This window comes from Mustela erminea, chromosome 1 (assembly GCF_009829155.1).
Source record: "Mustela erminea isolate mMusErm1 chromosome 1, mMusErm1.Pri, whole genome shotgun sequence".
Classification (NCBI taxonomy): Eukaryota; Metazoa; Chordata; class Mammalia; order Carnivora; family Mustelidae; genus Mustela; species Mustela erminea.
This window is the reverse complement of record NC_045614.1, coordinates 205,279,338-205,303,866: the sequence shown is the minus strand read 5'-3', so window position 1 is coordinate 205,303,866 and position 24,529 is coordinate 205,279,338.

Sequence of the window (24,529 nt, the reverse complement as noted above, 5' to 3'; positions counted from 1 at the left end):
AAAATCCCAATGTATGAGTCAGGACAGGACAAGTTTTGTTGCAGTAAGAAATAATCCCAAGGTCTCACTGGCTAATAGCTATAAATGTTGATTTTTTTGCCTACTCTATTAAGTTAGAGTTCTCCAGGGAAACAGAATAACTTGTAGATAGATAGATAGATAGATAGACAGACAAACAGATACTTGATAGATACATAGATGATAAATTGGCTCAAGTGACTATGGAGTCTGAGAAGCCCCATGATCAATAAGCTGGAGACCCAGGAAAACTGGTGTTATAGTCTGAGTCTAAAGACCTAAGTGCCAGGACAGCTGACAGTAGAAGTCTCTGTCCAAGGAGAGGATAAAATGAGATGAGATGTCCCGACAGACACAAAAAAGAGCAGATCACCATTCCTCCTCCTTTTGTTCCATCATTCCTTCAGTGTGTTGGATGATACTCATCCATGGTGAGGAGGGATATCTACTTTACAGAGGCCCCCAGTTCAAGTGTTAATCTCATGTGGAAATACTCTCACAGAAACACCCAGAAATACCGTTTAGTCAAATATCTCGGCACCTTGTGATCCACTAAAGTTGACACATAAAGTTAACCATCACACCCACACATGTCAAATGAAAGTTGACTGTGGCTTTCTTCACCTCAACTTCATTCCGGGATCCTGAGTGATGGAGCAGCACCAACTGGAATGTTGCCAGGCTCAGGGCTGAGGAAAGGGAGACATGAAGAAGTATGCTCTGATTCTTTTTCTTCTGCCCAGAAATGGTCTTTCCTGAGTTAGCAAAGAAAGTAGAATCCTTCCACAGCAAAAAGATGGAAGAAAAATAAATATTTGGCAAAGAGAGACACAGTCTAAAATACCAATGGAATTCGTACATGGTCCACAAATCAACTCTCATTCTAGACCAAGCTTCAGGGACTTTTTCCACAGATCAGCACTGCATCTCTTATCATTTTTCCATGGAAGCCAGGTTCATTCCTATATCCAAGGAGAATTGTAATCCCCTTTCTTAAATCCTAAAAGTATAGCAAACATCTGAATGAGCATTTAAGAAAATTTACTAAAGTATTAAGAATAACAAGGAAATTATAATGGAGAAAAAGAAAACAGTAGTACTGGATAGATAATATATCACTGCTTCTTGAGTTTTGGCAGCTTAAGATATTAGCTCAAGGTATCAGTCCTCTTTCTTCTTGGCCTCCTCCAGCCCACCCCTATCACCGTGATCCTATAGTCCCCAGAGTATACTCCCCAAACCTCCCTTTCCTCAGTGAAAGGACATAATCCACCACTCCTCACCCACAAGAAACACCATCATTCTCGCACAGAGATTCAATTCTGCTCACAATGATTTCAGTCTCTAATAAATTTATTCAGAGTTGTTTAGTATGTGTGGTTTAAGCTTTTTGATTCAAGGATAGGATTTTGATTTTGCATAAACAAAGTATCCATTGAAGAGTAATTGTACTGAAAGATAGTAAGTATCTACTCTCTGAGCAAGAGAAAATTACAGGTGGATTCAAAATACAATTTGCTACTACTGCACATCAAAAGAAAATGTGTGTGTGTGTGTGTGTGTGTGTGTGTGGTGTTGTGGGTGTGTTTGTATGTATAAAGTGGGTACTTCATGGGTGACCTAATATACATAGTGTAAATATTCATGTAAATACTATTTTACTCAATTGACAGTGATTGTAAATAATTTTACCACAATATTAAGTAACATTTTAATTTGAAACTTGTGTAGTCCAGTTTAATCTGATAAACCAGTAATCTCTCGTGAAATACAGATATTAAAGCTTACTTCTAACATGAAAAAAATTCATCCCTCTCCAAAAGTAAGCCTTAAAAACTTTACACTGGAATAAAGAAAGCCTCTTTTTTATATAAAGTCCCTCTGATACGGGAAAATTGTCTATGTGGATCATAATCCCTTGTCTGCAAGTAACAGGAACCAAGTTTATAGTAAGTTATACAAAGAAGGGGAAGTTTGGGGAGCTATGGAGTAGCCCACATCACAATAAAAAAAAAAGCTCAGATATCACAAAAGACCTTGGTAAGAACAAGAATATTATCAGAACTCGCCACCTTCCTTTCCCATCTGCTTCCATCTAGAATTTGGCTCTGTCTTCATCTACTGTAGACGGACATCTCCACATGGAGCTCATTCCCAAATGCTCCATGAACAAAAAGGAAAGAAGTTGTTGTGATGTATTGGAAGACCAGTATCTCAATTCTTCATCCTTCCATGTATCCACACACTAGCCGTGGTCCCCTCATGGGTGGTGTGTTCTTCTGCCCCGGCTTTGGGCTTGTCCATGGGACTTTGGCCAATAGTATATGGGCAGAACAATGTGCCACTTCTAAGCCTTGGTCTATAAGACTTTGCATATTGTCACTTGCTTTCTTATAGCTCATTCTCCAGCTAGTATGCTGGAAGGTAAGAGGCAAACACACATGCAAACCTGCAGTGTGGGGTACAGACACCCCAGTGCCACAGCCTAAATCAGTCAACTTATCTCCACCCTGAAACCATGTACAGAAGCCCAGATGAGATCAGCAGAGCCTGCCCAACCAACGTGCAAATATATAAGCTAATAAATGCTCACTGTTTTAAGCCACTTTGATTTTATGGTTCTTTGTTATGCAGCAATAGCTAACTAACACAGATGGCTTCTCTCTCCTGGCTACAGTTTGAAAAGTCCCAAAGAAGGATGCTCTGACCCTGCTTGTTTCAAAGGTCCATGTGTGTCACCCATCAGATACCATAAGAAAGGAGTACTGGTGCTCGTTGTCAGACAAAAATGATAACCATCTATTCAGAGTCAAATTTCAAATATTCTAGTCATCCATCTTTTTAAACTAACATAAGAGTGAGTTTAATTGGGGCACTTGGGAGGCTCAGTCAAGTGTCCAACTCTTAATTTTGGCTCAGGTCATGATCTCAGGGTTGGGGTATCGAGCCCTGCATGGGGCTCCCCACTTAGCAGGGAGTCTGCTAGAGATTCTCTCTCTCTCTCTCTGTCCCTCCCCACTGCTTGTGCCCTCCCTCTCCTATAAATAAATAAAATCCTTTTTTTAAAAATGTGAGCTTATTTAATACAGAAAATAATAATACCATGGGTCACTAAATCTCCATTACCACCAGAAACTGAAGAGAAAGGAAAGAAATAGGAAAAAAAAAGTAATATTCAGCAAAACTCTGAGAAACCAATACTTCTTTAGATAAAGAATACTAAAAAGCATATTTGCAAATAGATAAAATCTATTACTTATTCTTAATCTGTTACTTAAAATCTAACTAAGAAAGTAGAATTTTTAAAAATATCATTTTACCCCCAACTAAAACAAAATAAGAACTGTTTTTCCAGGGATGTAAAGAGTATTGTCTCTCGATTCACAAGTTCAAAGGGCTGCTTTTAACATCTTATTGCCATCTGGCTGACAGCAACAGCTCCCAGCGAGGGATTAGAGCAAACTCCTGTTTGGTGCCAAATGCAGAGCGCTGGGAAGAACAGAATTAATGTGAGTAGATGGAGAAAGAAATCCACCAGAAAAGTGAGGCAGAGGAGAAGGGAACAAGAGGCTCAGATCAGGGATTAAAACTCACAGCTAGAGAAAGTACAGAGAAGTGGGAGTCTCACATGCCTTTGACCCCAACACACTAGGAGCCACCACAGCGTGCAGTCTTTGGTGAGCAAAGCAGAATGCAACAGAGCGGAGAGCCCTAGGACACCAATGGGGTCTTCCAAAGGAACTCATCCAAAATCAGAGCAGGAAAAATGAAAGCAGGATCCAGGAATGAAGGCTGCAGGAGGGAAGGAGTTGCCTGCTCCTGGCTAGGGAAAGGACATAATAGCATTTGAAAGCCAAGCACTTCAGTGTCAAGCAGAAAGAAGCAGGGTCCAGAGCGTGGCCTCCCCAGGAAAGGCCTTTTGAGGATCGATAGGTTTCATTTATGAAGCGGCCAAAAATTATTTTCAAATTTCATTATTTCCAAGGACAGCTCTATTGATATACCGCCCCAGTGGTCTTCCACTGGACCCAGGATGAATTGAAAACAATCTGCAGATAATTGAGTACTTAGGAGAAACAGCTGGGATGGGTCTAGAGCAAGGCAAAGACTGTGGAGTTCAGGGGCCCTTTAGGATTCTGCTGCTGAAGACTCCAAAGATTATGATACATCTTTATAACTACAGGCATATGTTGATCCAACTTTTGCTATTTGAGGAGGAAATTGGGTTAAGTGCCAGAAGCCTTCTCCCTTGCCTCACATCTTTTTAAGCATTTATGACATCTATAAAGTATGAAGTTTTCCCTTGTCATGAATTAGTAAGAACAATGAGTTGTGTTAGGGTTCTCCAGAGAAACAGAACCAATTGTGTGTGTGTGTGTGTGTGTGTGTGTGTGTGTGTGTGTGTGTGTTTGCGTGTACACATTAGGCCCCATTTCCAGAGATGGAGGTGAGATCTGTGTCACCCGTAACACATGTGTGCCTGGCTGGAGAAGGGTACCTTCCATGCTGGAAAGCTGACCCATAGAAGCCCACGATTGCCAGATGGCAAAAGAAATGTCAGGACCCTTTCCTGATCCACTTTCCTCATTCCCTCTGTCACACTGGCAGCTACAAATAATTACAAGGAGAAGAAATCAAAATAATTTGGGGGACACTTATCCTATAACAGCTCTCCTACAGGCTTTAAGGGTTAACATGCTTCAAGCTTATGCACTCCTTGCTCGCTGACCTAAGTCTCTTGATCTGTAGCAGAACTAACTTACTTTCTTTGAGATTTGCAGACCACTGGCCATGAGGAGGGAAGAACCAGACCCTCCCAGCAGATAAGGCCTGGGTACATTTGAAAACAGCAAGTCTGTTCAAGTTGATGCCACCCATGAAGAACCCCCTGGCCACCTGCCTCTCCTACACATATCCTCCCCACCCCATTTCTTCCCATGCCCCCCCCCCCGAAACTCTCCGGATTTGCCTGGGCAGGTCAGATGGTCTTTGAGACATTAGTCTACCATCTTCCCAGGTTGCTGACTCCCTGAATAAAGCAACCTTTTTTTTTAGACCTCACTTGTCTCTGGAGTGTTGATTTTCGAGCAGCGAGCACCAAACCTGAGCTAGGGACTGGCTCTGTCTGTTAACAATTCCATCTTTGAGTGCTGACTATGTGCAAGTAAGATGCACAAAATGCTCGTTCTCATCTAGTTGTGGCTTCAAAGCCCTTTCTCACTCAGCACTTTCCCACATAACAGCAGCTCCAGAGGACAGAACAGTGGATGCTGTTGCTGTTAACGGCTGTAAGGGGCCTCAAGCCAGTCAGGCTTCTCGCTCTCATGCAGTGGAAATGCCCGACTGGCATGTAGGCCCCGAAGGAAGGTTCCAGGAGAGTCTGCTGAGAGACAGACAGCACAGAAGGAAGTTCAGGAAGAGGAGGAGAAAAGGTTCAAGACAAGAAAGGAAAGATACAGAGTTATGGAATAAAATCACCACTACCAAAAAAGGAACTATCTTTGGTTCTTTGTACTAACTAAGTACAACAAAGAGGGTGGCTTAAAACACCGAAACGAATTGTTGCACAATTCTGGAGGCTAGAAATCCAAAATCAAAGGGACAGGAGGGTGGGTTCCTTCTGAGGGCTCCTGGGCTCTCCTCCAGCCCCGAGGTTTGCTCACAGTCTCCGGCCTTCCCTGGCCTGTGGACGCATCACCCATATCTCTGTCCTCCCTCTGTGTGTCTGTCCCACATTTTCTCCTTTGACAAGGATATTAGTTATATTGGATTGCGGTCACCCTAATGACCTATCTTAACTTGGTTAAGACCCTATGTCCAGGTAAGTCACATTCTGAGGTACTAGGGACTGGTCCTTCAACATACCAATTTTGGAGAGATGCACTTCAAACCATAACAAATAATGAGGCTGGACATTACAGTGACCACTGGCGACACACAGAAATTGAGCACTTGAAGTGTGGCTAGTCTGCCCTGAGATGAGCTGTGGGTAAAACACATACACCAGATTTTTAGACTACTTGGTATAGAAGAGGGGAACATACAATATCTCAGTAATCTTTATATTGATCACCTGCTAAGTATTTTGAGATGCATTGGGTTAAATGAAATATTATACAGAATTAAGATTAACATCACCTCTTTCTTTCCACTTTTTTCAGTGTGGTTTATAGGAAACTTAAAATACACAATGCAGTTATCACAGGTAACTCACACCTGTGCTTTCGTTTATATTTCTGTTGTACAGCACTGATCTAGAACCAGAAGTTCCCCAGGTCCCTGACGTCTGGTCATGTTGTGAGAAGAGTTTCTGAACTCTTCACATAGCTCTCTGACAATGATGACAAGATTAAGCATGTCACATGCAACATACAGTGGTTAGTAAACATCACGCTTTATACCTGTGCACTCTAATCTAAACATTAAATAACTTCTCTAACCTAAGTGGTGGACATATTTGATTGATAAGGATCACACTTCATTTTTATTACTAAGAACTAGATTTGGAACAAGCCACCCAATAACATCCCGTATGAGTGGCTTGTATTTAAGGCAATCCCTTTTTCATTTACCCTGTGTAAGAAAAATGAGGCTATGTAGCAAAGGTGACTTTTATTAATGATGACATCAGAATGGTAGCGGTCCTTATTAAAGATGGTTTCCATGTAAGATTTTGCATATGCTTCCTGCAGATAAATCATGGGTTCCTTAGCGAACTTACATTAGTGTAGATGCATTTTGCTTTATGAAATGCACCACAGTTATAAATACCCTGACCTTGTTTATAAAGGAAGGCAGTTAGTTCACTTAATGAAGACATTAATTTGCCATTCAGCTTGGACTGATTACTCATTAGCTGCTCTCTCCTGACCAACAGCTCTGACTTACGAACTCAGCCTGTTTATCTGATCGTAGGCAGTGGTGTGCTGCCATCTATGGCTGGGAAAAAAGAGAGACCATGTGCATAAGTTCTGACAAAGCCAGAACAGTTGAAAAGAGTAACAGTGGGGGAGGGGGAGAGGTTAGACCAAAGTACATTCCAAAGTAGACTACTATGGAGCTCTCTTCATGTTAAAGTCGCTGTAAGACATCGATTGATTTACATGCAGAATAAACCTAGATAAATCAAGCCGTATAATATCACAGCTGCACTAACCCAATTCTTCTTAGGGATTTGGGGGGGCGGGGCAGGTGCCATAGGGTCACCAATACCAGTAAGTCAAAAGGCATAAGATTATAACAACTTTCCAATGAAGCCACTGATCACATTGCCCAGAGCTCAACTAAGAATTTTTTTTTTTTTCACTCTTCTTCCTTTCTCTCGTCCTGGACACCAAAATCAGTAATATTCAACAAACATTTTGGACATCCTCCTGTGTCCCAGACATTGTCCTGGCTACTTGAGGTGCAGCGTGGATCACTCAAATCTCCCGCCCTTGAAAGCCTACACTCTAATAGAGCCAGACAGATCATAAGTTCTAGACAGAAGAAACAGGCTAAACCTCTAGTATGTTAGAAGGTGACGGGTATTATGGAAAGAGAAAATTGAGTGTGGTGGACAGGGGTTGGAAGTAGGATGAGAGGATAAAGGTAGGATGCACTTTGAGCTAAGGGATTCTCACTGCAAAGGGGACATGGGACAAATGTCATCCTGAAGGGCATTAGGGGTATCTACAAAAAAAAAAAAAAAAAAAAAAAAGCATTCCAGGAGAAAGGACCACTTGAGCCAAAGCCCATGGAGTAAAATCACCTAGTGTGCTGAGAAAGAAGAGTCTTATGGAACTGGGGAGCCAAGAGAGGGACAAGGCTGGGGTGGGGGGAGGGAGACCAGAGAAAAGGGGGCAAAGTTCAAAATGGCAGCCCTTGGAGGCCACCAACAGGATTTTGGCTTTCAGCTGAGTGAAACATGACTTCTTGCTTTTAGATTTCTGGCTGTCATACCCTTGCATTTTTCTCTTTCAGGTTTTTATTCTTTAAAATTATATTTGATAGTTTTATTGTGGTGGTAGTTACTGTCTTTAGATTCATGTGTACTGACAAAAGCCAATTTGAATAAATAAGAACAAACGTTCACCTTGGATGGACTTCTTTTCAATTTTTTTTATCCACAGGGAGATATTAATATGCATACTTATAATAATACTGACTGATATAAGTGTCTTACTTTTATACTTAGCATTTGCCAAGAGCTTTTCTCCTTCTATTCTATGTTTATCATAAACAGTTTATTAGCTGAACAAAATTCTTAAAGGAGGATAAAAATAGTATATCTGCTTTTGAAGTTATTCTGAGGATTAAATGAAAAAATGCATGAAAAGCACTGAACATAGTGTCTGACACCAGATACGCCTTTAATAAGTCTTAGTTTTGAGTCTCTGTATAGGGATTTCTTTTTTCTATTTCTAAAGGAAATCACAAGTATTTACTAGACTAAATAACACTACAATGAACATCTTGATACATAAAGGAATTTTTAGGATTATGCCTCAAAATAGATTGCTAGGAGTACCGTTACTGGGTCAAAGGTTACGGCTAATTAAAAGTGTTTTAAATAATAATTGCTTTCCCAAAGCATGAAATGTATTTTATTTATTTTTACTTAAATTTTTTTATATGAGTCTAGCGGATACATAATATTACATTAGTTTCAGGTGTACAACATAGTGGTTCAACCTCTCTATACCCTGTGCTGTGTTCACAAGTGTAGCTCCCATCTGTCCCCACACTACTACAATATGTTGCTGGTATTCCCTATGCTGCGCTTTTTATTCCCAGGACTTCCTTATTCCACCACTGGAAGCCGTATTTCCCTCTCCCCTTCACCTATTTTACTCACCCCCCACCCCCCTTCCCTCTGGCAATCATCAGATTGTTCTCTGTATTTATAGGTCTGACTTGCTTGTTCATTCAATTTTTTTTATTTTTAGAGTCCACATATGAGTGAAATCATAGGGTATTTGTCTTCCTCAGTGTGGCTTATTTCACTTAATATAATGCCCTCTAGGTCCACCTGTGTTGCTACAAAGAGCAAGGTCTCATCTTTTTATGGCTGTGTACTATTGCATTCTGAGTCTTATGTGTGTGTGTGTGTGTGTGTGTGTATACATGCATACATATTCTCATGAAATCTATTTTAAATCCTACCCCTGTGTGAGAGTACTAATTTTATTACCCTTCATTGTTCCCATTTTTTCTAATTTAATAGAAAATTTCGATCCATTGTTTTTTCTACTTAGCATTTTTTACATTTCAAATGAGATAATAATCATCATCATCTATATCATTTAAATAGTGTATGTCCTAGGTATAGTCTAAGAGCTTTATATTTATAAAATCACTTGGTACCTGAAACAATCATGTTAGGTAGTTGTTATTATTAATACTTTATTATTTGTACCATCATCATCCCCATTTTACAGATGAGGAAATTGAGAAATAGAAAGATTAACTAACTTGCCCAAAGATACACAGGTCACAAGGGGAGGCAGCAGAATGTTAACCCATGCTGTCTGGCCCCAAAGTCCTTGAATGGATGCTTGCTGGGTATCCCTGTTTTCTTTGGTATCTTGCTTGTTCATGTTTATTACCTGTCCATCCTTCAAACTTTGGTGTTCTTTTTACTGAGTCTTACCATATGGTCATATAGGAAGGATATTAGCCCTTTGGGAGACTGCTTTAAACTTGCTACTAAAATCGTTTTCCTTTTTACGCTTAATTGCCATCACCTCACAGCTCCCTTTAGCCCCTATCCATGAAGAAAAGTGCAGAAAAAGTGACATGACCGTAGTGGTTAGAGTCCATCTTCTTCCCTGGGCCCTGTATAGAGCATCTGTGCATCTTCCAGGACCAGCCATTCCAGCAGGAAAGCTTAAGAAAAGAACCGAGGTGAGGGGGCAGAGTTCAAAGGGCTCGAGGAGACAGTGGCAGTGAGATGATGGGACAGGAAAGACTTGTAGCAACTCCAACAGATTCATAGGAGAAAACAGACCTGGCCTTTGTGAGGTGGGCTCATAGCCCACCCAGGCCCTGATCTTCCTAGCCTGACACTCCACAGTGTAGGTAAGACACGGTGGTCCTCAAAACAGTTTGGCAGGAGAAATAATATATGTGATTATGCTGTTTAAAGAGCAGATTACACACACATACATATACACACACACTCTCACGCAGCCACCATTGTACATATATGCACACACACACATACACACACGTACCCTTGAATCCATATATATTTTACATAATCAGGAAGAGAGTCAGTAACCACATGGCAACCAGCCAATGCAAAGGGAGTGCCCGCACTATGAATTAAAATGTTTCCTCACATGCTGCCATGACATCTTTCATTCAGGCAACAAACGGTTTTTATTATTTTTTATTTCTCCTTTTAAAACATACAGAAGTTTTTACTTTTATCTACTAAAATGTATCTTCCATATACTTTTACTGCCATTACTTCTGAGTTTACAAAGTACTGGCATTGTCAAAGGTTGGATAAAGATTCACTTGCATTTAATCTTTCTATGATTTGATTTATTATTTAAGTATTATATATCTGGAATTTGTTTTTGAGTACGATGTGAAGTAAGGAATTTTTCCTCAGTTGCCATATTTTCTAGCATCATTTATCATACACACACACACACACAAATATAAACTTCTTTCCTGAAGATTCATGTGTATATTTTATACTATATAAACACTGAAATATATATTTCATGTGTATAATATACATGTTTATATATAAGTTTATAAATATATAATACATACTTTATATATTATATTGTATTACATATGAATATTACATATGACATATAATTAATACACATTATATATAATATAAAATAATAATATAATAATATATCATGTATAAATATATTTATACATCCTTAAAAGTGGATATTCAGGGATAGCTATTCTGTTCTACTGAAATGCTAACCTTAGCCCATTTCCACATTGTTAATTTATGAAACTTTATAATATTTTCAGTACATAGTGTGAATAATGTTCCCAACCTCGACCTACCCTCATTTATCTTCTTTATTCATTTGTGTTGAAGTATTTATCTTTTCAGTTAAAGGGAAGAGTAATTTTATTTGAAGTTCTACAACCCTGCCAACACACAAAAATCTTTTTAGTATTTTAATTGGAAATTCATGGATTTGGCCCGAGCCAACATCTGCACATTTTCCTTCTGCTTGGACTGAACTGTGTCCCCTCAAAATTCATATGTTGATACCTTAAACCCAGTGGTACTGTTTGGACATAGGTCCTTTAGAGAGGTAATTAAGGTTAAATGAGTTCCTAAGAGTGGGGTTCTATTCCTTTAGGGCTGCTGTTGCCGTCATGTAAGAAGAAAAGACATGAGAAATCTCTCTCTGTGAGCACGTAGAGAAATCCACGTGAAGGCACAGCTAGAAGATGGGTGTTTACAAGCCAAGGAGAGAGGCTTCTCCAGAAACCAGTCCTGTTGGCACCTTGGTCCAGCCCCTAGAACTTCAAGAAAATAAATTTCTGTTGTTTAAGCTACCCAGTCTGTGGTGTTTTGTTATGGAAGCCCAAGCTGACTAATACACCCTTCTCCCTACTCAGAAATGCAGTATCACTCTCCATTTACTTAAATTTTCCATGACATCTCTCAAAAATAGCTTTTCAACTTATTTTAAGTAAGTTTCAGCAATTTCTCACCAGAATTACTTCTAGAAATGGCTATTTTGTTTTTATCATTATATAAGGTAAACCTTTTATCTGGATGTTTTCTGGCTGATTATTGCTGATAAATAGGAAAGCTGTTAATTTCAATATCTTATATCTATCTACTTCATTGGACTATTATATAAGATAAATTCACATATAAGCTACAGACGAATTGAAAAATAAATAATTTAACAGAAATGGTGTTAAAAAAAACACATTGCTTCTATAAAGTTCTACATAGTCAGAAGTGGGTTTCAAATTTTCTCTGTCTTCCAAACAAAAAAAAGCAGCACAGGAAGAGACACAATTGGTTCTAAGTTACTATAACTAGATATGATTCACTTTTCCTACTTCTAAAGTCTTCCCTACTACTGAAAAACATTTTTATTATAAAGCCTCATAAAAAAGCACACAGCTTCCTCATAAAAGAAACTACTGTGTTTTTTAACAGATTATGCTTTAAACAGGTTAACTTCTCAAAAGAAAGGACTGAAGTATTTTTGAAATTTCTCCTTATCTTGTACTTCCAGGCAAAAATCTAGATTCAGAATCGTATTTCAAAAGGAAGTCACGGTATTTGCACACACAACCCAGTTTTTCTGCAATAACTTGTTTTTCTGTGACTTGGGCTCACAAATATTCAACTTACTCAGCTCCTACATGGGGAAGCTTCTAGAAATTTCAGCTAATTACTAAACCAGACCAAATAGTTCATTTTTCAGTTCTTTCTTCAGAGATGATGCAATTGGTAGACATTCCATCAATTCCCAAAAACCACACCCAAGCTCCCTCAATCCCCTGAAATGGAAAGTCCAATCCTATGTACATCATGGTCATTGCTTGGAGCCATTCAGCTGTATTCTTCCTTCCAGTGTCATGATCTCAAGATAAGGAGTTGTTTCCATGGAGATGGAGAAGCCCATCAGTGCAGCAGTCCTCCTACAGAAACTTCTCTAGGTTTTCCTCAGTGGTAGTGCCTAAAAGTAGACATTAATCTCTCTCTTGAAATTATGCAGGAGTTAATAGATGAGAATACATAGTCATACAAAAGTCAATGGAGAAACATGCATAACTTTCTCTCCTTATTTTAACTCAGTAACTCACCTTATACAGTCATTAAATTTAATATGTATTATATTATAAAATATGTATTTAGAGTATACATATTTAATAATACTCATTTAATTGCATTCATCTGTATCTCACATTCCCCTTTTTAAAACCAAATTAATTTTTATTTTACGTATAATTCCATATTCAAGACAACAAATGTGTTTGCTTGTTCTCTTTACTCATAATGGTTAATACAATACTCCATAATTTTTAAAGTAATTAATACTAGAACGACCATTACTTTAAAACATCATTGAGGATATAGTCATTGATATTTTAATAGCCACATAATAGGACATATGGTAGCTATACTGTGGTGAATACAGCATAATGTATAAACTTGTCAAATTGCTAAGCTGTACACCTAAACTAATGTAACACTGTGTGTCAGCTATACTCAAAACAAACAAAAAATATTGAAACAGATGAATGGATAAAGAAAGTGTAGTATATAGATACAGTAGAATATTATTCGGCCTTGAAGAGGAAGTTCTGAGACATGCTACAATGTGGATGTACCATAAAAACATTGTGCTAAGTGAAATAAACTACACACAAACGGATAAATATTATATGATACCACTTATATGAGTGGTTAAATCATAAAGACAAAAAGTAAAATAGTGGTTATGGTGGCTGGGACGAGGGGAGAATTGTTGTTATTATTTATTGGGTAGAAAGTTTCAGTTTGGATAATGAAAACTTCTGGAAATAGACACTGGTGATGGTTGCATAACATTTGAAATGCACTTAATACCACCGAATTGTACACCTGAAAATGGTTAAAATTATAAATTTTATGTTGTATTTATTTTACTATAATAAAAAAAAATAAATTGAGAAAAACAAACCCATTATAATATGCAGGGAGTCCCCTACCCTAAGCCTTTGTCACCCTACCATTCTGTTCTAGCCACATTTCTCCAACTAAACCATAATATCTGGAACAATCTTGTGAATAAATCTGTAGGTGTTGTTAAACCACCATTAGTTAGTTTGCACCAATTTACCTCTCAAACGATAGTACTCATTCTTCACCTACTTGTTGACATTAAGTTTGGATCATCTTTTAAATCTTTGACTGTAAAACCTTAGTTTTATTTCAGCTTCTTGTTACTGTACTTGAAGATCTTTTCATGCATTTGTTGGTTACAGCAAAACAAGTATTTCCTATAGATGCTGTTTTTGCTTTTCTGCCTCCCACTAAGCAAGTTCCCCAGTCCCCCTAGACTTGGTCATGGTCAAGCTCAGTCTAAACATTTCATCATCAGTGGAAATGACCTGTCCTTCTTTTTTTTTTTTTTTTTGAGATTTTATTTATTTATTTGACAGACAGAGATCACAAGTAGGCAGAGAGGCAGGCAGAGAGAGAGAAAAAGGGAGAAGCAGGCTTCCTGCTGAGAGAGAGCCTGATGTGGGGCTCAATCCCAGGACCCTGAGAACATGACCTGAGCCAAAGACAGAGGCTTAACCCACTGAGCCACCCAAGAGCCCCTGTCCTGTCCTTCTTAATACCACTTTTCTTCCTAACACACTTCTTCCATGTTATTCCTGTCTTCTGATATTCTCTTCCCTTTGGTGTTCCTCTGTGGGTTCTTTCCTTTTCTAGGGCAGATTCCTTTGGGATCTTCCCTAGACCATCTTCTCTGTTCACAATACACACTCCACACACATGGCTTCAAACATGGACCATATGTTAATGGCCTAAGTGTGAAGCTTTGACACAGCTCTGCCTCCTGAGCTCAACTCTTATATATCAGCTCGCACACTTTGTCCTTCACCTGTTGTGCACTCATCACTGAATATGCACCTGTCCCTCAAAACTTTGCTTTGATCTTGTACTCACTACCTCATGGAATACCAACATCTTCTACTCCATTATTCGAGAAAGAAATCTGGGATTCATTGTCCATGATTCTTCTCCTTTTCCAGTCATCTTCCCACCTCAAATCCACCACCTCTTTCTTAAATGTCTTGTGCATCTGGCCACTCTTTTGCATTCCTGCTGGCACGGCAACAAAGTCCAGTCTCCTGTCTGTCACCACAGTCTCTCACTGACCTCCCCAATTCCACTCTTTCATGCCATAAGCCATTCTCCTCACTAGAGCCAAAGCCGACTTTGAAAGTCAAACACAAAGCCAAACACAAGACTGGTCAGATTGCAACTTTCGAAGTTTCCCACTGTCGTTAAGATGCATTCAAAACTTCACAACATACTTAAGAAAATCTGGACCCTTCTGTCACTTCTCCCAGCTCGTCTCATGTCACTCCTCCATCTGGAGCCATCATCACCCCGCCCCTCTCACACCTAGCCTTCAACCATACTAAACACCTCGCAGTTATACAAGTAAGCCAGCCCCCCTCTTGTCCCTCAGCTTTTGCACGTGCAATTGCCTCTTCACCTGAGAAGGCACAGACAGCTCTTCCCCAAGCCTCTTTCCCCACTTCCGGCTCATTGTTTCAATCTCCACAGGTTGGTTGGTTGCTTGCTTGCTTGGTTACTTGCAGTTCCTCTTCAGCGGCTATACCTGAGAGTCAGTCTCAGCTTCTTTTCAAAGTTGTCTTGCTGCCTGGCTGAAGCCCTCTTACAGAGGATCCCTTTGGAAATAAGCCCAAGCCAATTGCCTTCCTTTGGGTTCCATACTTCTACAGCTCTGACCCGCACCAGTCTCAATTCCAATTCCTCTCCAATGTAGCTCTCTATCCTGCTGCCCAAGCTGTTCCATCTACCTCTCATCTTGTTTTTTATTTTCATGAGTTGGTACCAGTCCTTTGTGTCCCCCAGACTCTAGGTGGTTCATGTCCAAGGCTTCTCTAACAACCTTCTCATGGCACCTCTTCCTAAGCTGCAGCTTAGAGTTTCAGTCCCATGAGCGCTGCTTCCTAACGCGATTCTCTATCTCTTCTCAAGAGCTCCCCTCAGCCTTGTCAACCGCCTTTGCAGGCTGGAGGGGAGTGGTCACCAAAGGGTTCCAAACCAAGTTCTTGGCCAACTCCTTTTCAAGTGCTCCATAAAGGACAAAGGAAAACTTTGGCACATCGAAGGAACGGGGAGGACCTCTGACTGAATGAGAATAACAAAAAAGGGAAGTGATATGAAATGTAATGGGTGGGGTAGAAAAGATAGAAAGCCATCGAAAAGAGTTTCTATTTTATTTATTTATTTTTTTCAAAAAGGGAAACCACTGAAGCATTTTAGGCAAAGAGAGATGTGACCTGCTCCCGTGTCATAAAAATCCCTCTCTTTCCTTTGTGTAGAATGGAAAGCAAAAACACCAGAGGAAAATCAAGAGAAGAGTTAGAAGGCATCTCAGCCACATGGAGAGATGATATCTTGGTATCAGGCAACGAGACCCCTCAATGGGATTAGAGCTGGGTTTTATGGTCAAACCACCAGGCATTGCTGGCAGATGGGTTGTAAAAAATAAAGCTAAGGGACAAATAAGGGATGAGTCCAAGAATTTTGCCATGAGCAATGGTATAATTTACTGAGACAGAAACAACCAGAAGGAGAGCAGAGTTCAGATCAGAAAAGAGTATTCGAAGGTCTCTTTGGGCTATATTAAGTTTGCGGTGATGATTAGACATGCAAATGGAAAGAAGGCAGTCTATGGGCCAGATGTTCCAGTCTATGGTCCTGGCTATCGAATGCTATGTAACAAATCATCCTCAAAATTCAGTGCTGTAACTATAATTTTTCTTTTCTTTTTTTTTTTTAAGATTTTATTTATTTATTTGACAGAGAGGGCACAAGTGGGCAGAGCAGCAGGCAGAGGGAGGAGGAGAAGCAGGCTCTTCACTGAGCAGGGAGCCCGATGCAGGGCTCAAGCCCAGGACCTGAGATCATGACCTGAGCTGAAGGCAGCCACTTAATGGCCTGAGACTCCCGGGTACCCCTATAATTTTTCTTTACACTCATGGATTCTGGTTTATCTCTGTTCCACGCAATCAGAGACCTCAGATGGAGAGACTCAAATAGCTGGTCACGGCTTGCCTGACCGGGGACTGAAATCATGTGGAGGTTTCTTGACTCACATATCTGGCACCGAGCCTGACATGACTTGAGGCCTGGGCTTAGCTGGTACTGCTGATGGAAGAGCCCACACATGGCCTTCCCATGAGCCTTGGGCTTTCTCACTGCCTGATGGCCTTGGAGTAGTTGGGCTCCTTCATGGTGACTGAGGGGTCCAAGAACAGTTGTTCTGGACATTTTTTTTCTTTTCTTTTTTTTTTAACATCTTAATTTTATTTTTTTCAGTGTGCTAAGATTCATTGTTTATGTACCACACCCAGCGCTCCATGCTATATGTGCCCCCCTTAATACCCACCACCAGGGTCACCCAACCCCCCACCCCCCTTCCCTCCAAAACCCTCAGTTTGTTTCCCAGAGTCCACAGTCTCTCATGTTTCATCTCCCCACCCGCCACCCCCAACTTACCCAATTTATTTTTTTAAGGGAAAACTGCATGGCCTTTTGTGATCTATTGGTCAAAGCACTCACAGCTAGATTCAAAGAGAGGAGACGGAGAGCCCCCCTTTCACCGGGAGGAGTGCCAGAAGAATTTGCAGCCATACCTCGGAGATGCCCAGATTCCCTGCTTGAGGGTAAGGACCTAGAGGAAGAGTATGGGAGGGTGCTGGACTGCAAAGTGAATTTTAGAAACCAGTTTCATGAAAGACAGGGAGAGAAAAGCCAGACCACAGCACCGTAAATAGGAAATAAAGAAGAAAATGTGCACGTTTCACTAGCAGATGCCTCAGAGCCACAGAAGATCCTGGACCCTGAAGGAAAATGAAACCTGGCAGTTAGAGCTGTCACCGCCACATGAAATGGGCCCAACTCGGAAGACACACGATCCAGTTAACAGTTTGATTTTTTTCCTCCACCACTTCTGATACCCTGTCCATGTCTCTTCCCTACCCCCTGGTGGTGGCTGGTGCACATCTCAGAATTTTACCATCGTTATGGAGTCTAAGAACAGTTTTTTGTTTGTTTGTTTTTTGTTTGTTTTATTTATTTTCAGCATAACAGTATTCATTATTTTTGCACCACACCCAGTGCTCCCTGCAATCCGTGCCCTCTCTAATACCTACCACCTGGTTCCCCCAACCTCCCACCCCCCTGCCACTTCAAACCCCTCAGATTATTTTTCAGAGTCCACAGTCTCTCATGGTTCACCTCCCCTTCCAATTTCCCCCAACTCCCTTCTCATCTCCATCTCCCCTTGTCCTTTTCAGGTATCCCAAAACCCAGGACAGAATCTGTTTGAAACGTATATTGTTTGTGCAAATCCAGTCGTTGCACACAAAAAGCCGGCAGGGTGGCTTCTTGTGTTCCCACAGATCTGGGAACCCTCAGCCTGTGGGGCCGCAAATGTCCAGAGCCCACGAGCAATGCCAGCAGGGGCAAAGGTGCGCACCCTGGGTCCAGCAGCCCGGCGCCTCTGGCTCCGGGCAGTGGCTGATCTTCGGCTCTGGGACCCGTCCCGTGGAAAGGTACGTGGCCTCTTCCTTCAGGGCCAGCCTCTTCATTCCCCTCCTCAGCAGCTCCTGTTGATGCTTCCTGCTTGGCTGTTGACCCTTTTGTCAAGGCAGATAGCCAACCGTGGGACCCAGCCAGGGCCTCCTCAGAGATCCTCCCCAGGGACGTGGGTGAGGCCGTGTCAGACGGACCGGGACCGCTGACAGCCACCGTTCCACTGAGACACTTGCCCCTCACTGCATATGGACTTCGTCCCTTGTCATAAAGGCTGTCCCTTATATGGTTGTAGCCTCCCAATCCCCTATGACACACGCCTGGCCCCACTGCGGGCTCCGGTGTGTGGTGGCCACAGGTGACAGTGCAGGCTATGCCCCAGCTGCCGTCTCTCCTCAGCCTTCCCACCAGCAGACTTTCCCTCTCTCGGATTCCTAAGAACTCACCTCAGATTCACCCAAGAACCCTCTCTTAACTTGCCTCTGAGAGCGGCAGAGAGGGAACATTCAAGGTTCTGCAGACTAGAGGCACCCATTCAGGAGTGAGAAGTCAGCCTCCCCTTCCCGCAGACAATCCCATCTCTAGGTGAGGCGTTCTTGGTGCCCCTCCTCTTCACTTTAGTAATAGAAGCTTCCCCTCTGCTCCCCCAGCACGCTCTACTCCCATGAATTCACTTGAAAGAATCTTATCTCTCAATGAATCATAAACTTTCTCTTATCTAAGCTGGCAAATGGGGCGACCTTTAGTAAGTCCTGCATGATGTGTCCCTGCTGACGTCTCTCTAGTCTGTGGTCCTATTTGTCTCCTATGGTCCTGAGTCTAGAGGCTTGAGCTGAAAGTTTAAGACAACAAAGTCCCATTACGGTCCTGTTACATTTTGTTTGATTTATCAATGTTAGACATTCTATTTAACACTATCCAACAGAACTTTCTAAAAGGATGGAAATGTTCTATGTCTGCACCGTGCAAAATGGCAGCCACTAACCACACATGGCTATCGAAAACTCGAAATGTGGCTAGTGAGACGAAGAATTTTTAATATCATTTTAAGTAATTTAAGTTAAAAATAGCCTCCTGTGGCTAGAAGACACTGTATCGGATGAAACCATTCTATCTAATAAGAAAACTAAAACTTACTACATGCTAGCTGTGTACTAACTGGTCTTCCAATAGCAACTTTTCCATACATGGTTTCATTGGATCCTACAACCATACAAGATTGGTACTTTCTCCCTCTCTGCTTACAGCTTAAGCCAGGAATAATTCATAACTTGCTTCACCTCCTTTAGTTTTAACTCAAATGTCCTTTTCCTCAGATGGCTTTCCACTGTCACCTAGTTAACACTTCCATCCCCTATCCTCCTATGCTTGTTTTTCTTGTGCCTTCTTTCATCATCAAATATACTAGATGCTTTATAATTTTGTTTATTGCCCATTTACCCTAACTAGAACATCAACTCAGTGAGGGCAGAGATTTGGGTCCCTCTCCTTCTCTTATGGATCCCGGGAACCAGACCAGTGTTTAGTGGTTCCTCCTGGAGCTTAGTTTTGTTGAGTGAATGGATGAGCAGCCTTCTGGACAAGCCAAGTCCTTCTCCATGAATGCCCTCTGTTCTGCTGAGCCCTTGCATGGGTTTGTAAGTGAAGATGGTAGAAAGCAAGTCCTCAGAGACCAAGGCTGGGGTCAACTGAACTGCTCCACAAGTTCAAGAGAGAAGAATGTATGTCTCTCAGACAACCAAGGAGCCGAAGGGAAGAGAGGAGACAGTGGGATGGCATGAATCTGAGACACAACATGAGTTTGGGCAGCCTATGAAAATTTCCCAGTGGAGGGGAAGGTGTTAAGACAAGGCATAGTGTTTTCTTCACAGCCATTTACATTACTGTTATATAAATAAAATATTTCCCAAATTTTAATTAAAGCCAACTCTATTCATAAAAGTCTAGAGCTGTAGGTATATTAATTAATTGACTTTGGTGGAACTAAAGGAAGTCATTGAGTTTAATGGCTCCATCAACAAGGTATCAAATCCAGCACACAACTGATAGTTTGAACTAATTTGATGGAAGTAGGCATCTCAGACTGTGTTACTATGAAACTGACTCTAAGCCAGTCTTACCACTAATCCCCACACTCACACTCCAGAAATCCAGCTCCCTCTCCAATTTAAGGACAGCATTTAATAAATGTGTGTTGGAGAGTTGATTTGTATTTTCACAGAGGGCTAATGGAAGTTTGGGTCAATCTTACTTTGATCACAAGGGCCAGAAGACCCAATATGGAAGATATACAGATAAGAAACAATGTCTAGAAGAAATCAATTTCCCATGGTTCTATGGTGATTAAGTGTCAAGGCCAGGCTTCAAAACTAGGTCTCTCTTAACTCCAGGTCTGTGCTCTTTCTATCCATCCCCACAGCACTTTGTGAAAGGGCCTGGATCTGTGCCCTGAGTCATTGCCTACATTTGTGCAATTCCTTTAGTCCTTAAGTGCATACTTCATCTTTACCCTATTCAAAGTATGTTTGCAGCTGTCTGCTCTCCCAGGCCCTAGTGAACAGAAGGTCAATCTATTAAGTGCTGATATGAGCCAAATTCTCCTATCTTATCTTAGCAACTTGGTCTCCTTAATTTATATGCGCTCCACTCCTGCTTCTTACAAATTCCACACCCCATCCTTGATTCCACCACACATTCCCCTCCTCCTCAATGCTATCTTATTTATCTGTCCAGCTGAAACAGAGCTGTTTGAGCAGATACCCAAAGTTCTAGGATTAGTATGGAAGACTTTTGGGAAGATTGGATTTTCTACCACAGACCCCTCAAATGTCAGATGCAAAGCGCTGTAAGTGAGGTCTTCTATAAATGAGATATGAAGCTCAAATGAGGTCCAAACAGGGCATTTAAAAATATTTTCTTCAGAAAAAAAAATTATTTTAAAGGTACTGGTAGTGGTCCTGTTCATTAAGGTTATCATTTAAATCAAAGCAAGCAAACATAAGTATAGTTATTTTACAAAGGACAATTCTTGGTGATTAATGGTCCAAAGCAAAAAGACAGTAAGTTTCCAAAGTGGACCAAAGAGGTGTTACTTTAGAAAGATTATATTACAGTGGCTATTTCCATATTGACTAGTGCTCTGGGTATTAACGGGATCTCCTTGCAAGAGATTAACATCACGTCAGAAACCTGTCAGAAACCCGCGCATCAAGATGGTATCTAGAAAATCATTTAGGTGTCGCCTCCTGAAAGAAGGAAATCGGCTCTTTGGGAAACAGCTGGGCTTCAGGACAGTGATTGTGAACCCGGGAGGAGGAGGACCACGTCTGCTGAAAAGACAGCTATGTTTAAAGGAGAAAGGAATGTGCTGTGCTCGATTTTTTAAATCTTTTCCATTGTCTTTTTATTTATACTTCAAGAGCAGGATAGAAAACAGAGGTGAGGAGGGAGGAAAAAGAGGTGTTTGGGGTTAAGCACCAGGTCACATTTTGTTTGTAAACCTGAACCTAGGTCCCTACAGAGGTCACACGGGAGGGCAGGAGGACAGAGGGCGGGTCCCGGACATCCGGTGGGGCTGGCTTCTCTGATGGGTATCTTGCTGCTTCTCTGCTTGTAAATTTTTCAAAGTCCCCAGCCTCGCTGCTTCCACACGATCCCCCCCACCCCGCCCCCATGGTTCCCTTAACCTCTGATTTCTGGGAGGAGATCGACCCTTAACCTCTTTAGGTATCCTTCCCTGGAGAGGTGGTGACCTAGCTCGTTGATGATTTGGGGAAGAGTAACTGTTTGCTCTTGGCTCGGCAGGGTCATTCTTCTCAAAACTGCAGTGGTTGCCACCCCCCCGCCCCCCAACATACACACACACATCCATGCTGATGAGTGAGGAAGTCTGTGGGTGTGGCGCTCGCTAACAACAGGAGACGAACTGACCTGGCAAACTGGCCCCATCCTGGACTTCCTCTAGGTCCTCTAAGCTTTTCCTTCAGCTATTCTTGATCAGCACCCTGAGGTTTTATTTTGGGTTTCCATCCACCATCCCCTCATTTTATTTCTCTAATTGTTTATAATTCAGGAGGAGAATAAGGAGTGCTCCTCTGGAGGCCTGTGGGCAGCAGTATTGGAGACGTGGAGCCATCAACATCGGAATAGGATATGTGATCCAGAGTCATGTGGGAGGGTGCTGTAGCATGGAGGCCAGGGAATTTTAAATTTGGTGACAGGTGGAGTCTCCTATTGGCCAGGTGGGTATTCACGATAGACCAGGTGGCCTGGGTGAGAAGTTTTAGACCATCCTGTGAGCATTTTGGATCCAGAGGGTCATGGAGCTTCTGGTGCTTTACTCACCAAATGGGACTTTCTGTGGAGTCCGAACGGCCCTCCTTGGGCCTTTGAAAAGGCTGAGTAAGCCTTTAAGCAAAAGGCATAAAGACCTCAGTAAAGGAGTGGGTCACCCGTCATAGAAAGTGTCATTCCTTCAGGGACTCAGAATTTTACTGGCCCAATGCCAAGAGTCTAAAGTGACTCAGAGTTAATAATGAGATACACAAGATCACCACAGCATTTGCACCACCTGTTTTGAAAGTCGGCCAATCTCCAGCCATTAGAGCAGTTATCCCAGACAAAGTTCTACTTCCAGAACACAGTGCGTAGCATGCCCAAAAGCTATGGTCCACACTCAGAGGTTTCTGAGATATGGAAAGCAGATGGAGAGATTCCTTGTATCAGTTTCCCCCCAATGCTGGTCTGTCAATGCCCACTTTCTAAAATCTACTACCTGCGAACTTAAATTCAATTGGAAGGAATATCCCCAATAAGGCGCCCTTTGGAGGGCAGCAGGAGCCTTAGAAAGTGAATGCAACATGGCATCAGTTAAGTCCAGCTGCAAGCAGCAGGCTTGTGGACGTCCAAATACCAATAGCAGGCCCTCAGCCCAGCAGGGACCCTCCGGGCACCACTGCTGCAGTTTCCAGGGCGCAAAGCACTCTACGCCAGGCTTTTAGGCAAACCTGGGAAGAACATGTGCTTCTTCCAGCTGTTTCAAGGCGGCTAGAGTCCAATGCAGCAGAGAGTGCTAGCAAGGCTCTAGCTCTTGACCAGTAATGCCAGGCCAGTGTCCCCAGCACTACATCCACTGCCCCAAGTGCCATTTTGTGTTCAGGCCCAAGGAAGGAATGGTGGAGACACTCGTGTCGGGTGCACGTGGCTTGTCCACAGTTGGCACTGCAGAGCTGAAGTCCACATAAAGGAGAAACCATCCCTCGGAGGCAGCTTTCTCAGGCCTCAACACTGCAAGTCTGCCTAATTCCAGAGTTTGCTTTTAGCAAATTCACTGGGCGAAGCGGCTCTCAAGCTGTCTTACAACCCGGCCTCCATCGGCAATGTGGACTTCACCTACCATCTTTTTATTTCTCAAATGGTCCAGACCATGCTCTAGACTGCCAATAGCTCTGAGCAGCTGCTCAAAGCTCGATTACAAGGCCTGATTAGAAGTTGAATGGAACCTAGCAGAGGTGACTCAGCAGATAAATCTTAAAAAAATTAAGAGGATCGGGCACCTGGGTGCTTTGGTTGATTAAGCAAATGACTTTAACTCTCAGCTCAGGTCTTGAGCTCAGGGTCATGAGTTCAAGCCCCACATTGGGATCCATGCTGGGCGTGAAGCCTACTTAATAGGTGATAGATAGATAGATAGATAGATAGATAGATAGGCAGACGGATGGATGATAGGTAAAATTAAGGACTAATACGGTACCCCCTTAAAAGCCCTAACAACCCTTAAAAAAAACCCTACAACTCTATCTGAAGATGGAGATTAAGTAAATCAGTAATCAGGCTAAAATCTGTGTTTCCTTAACTATCTGAGTGCTGGGAATATTTTTTTCCAAGCATAATAAACAATGAAAGATTATCTCATACAAATTCTGTAAGTCATACTGATTTGGACCAAAAGCATAAAAATTAGTAAATTCACATGAAAGGTGAGAAAATGGAAATGGAATGTACAACTGTATTCAATTAGAGGCAATTTTAGATAATTTTATTATCTGTCAATTTATCAACCAATATCTAACATTTATGGTTTTGCTACATTTGGATAAGCACGTTGAAGAAGAATGCAAATTAAATACTATAAAAGTTGACTTTTAATGAATCATGACCTTAACAGGAAATGGATATATAAATTTAATGGTTTTATTGCATTATTAGAAAATTATATTGTGAAAGATA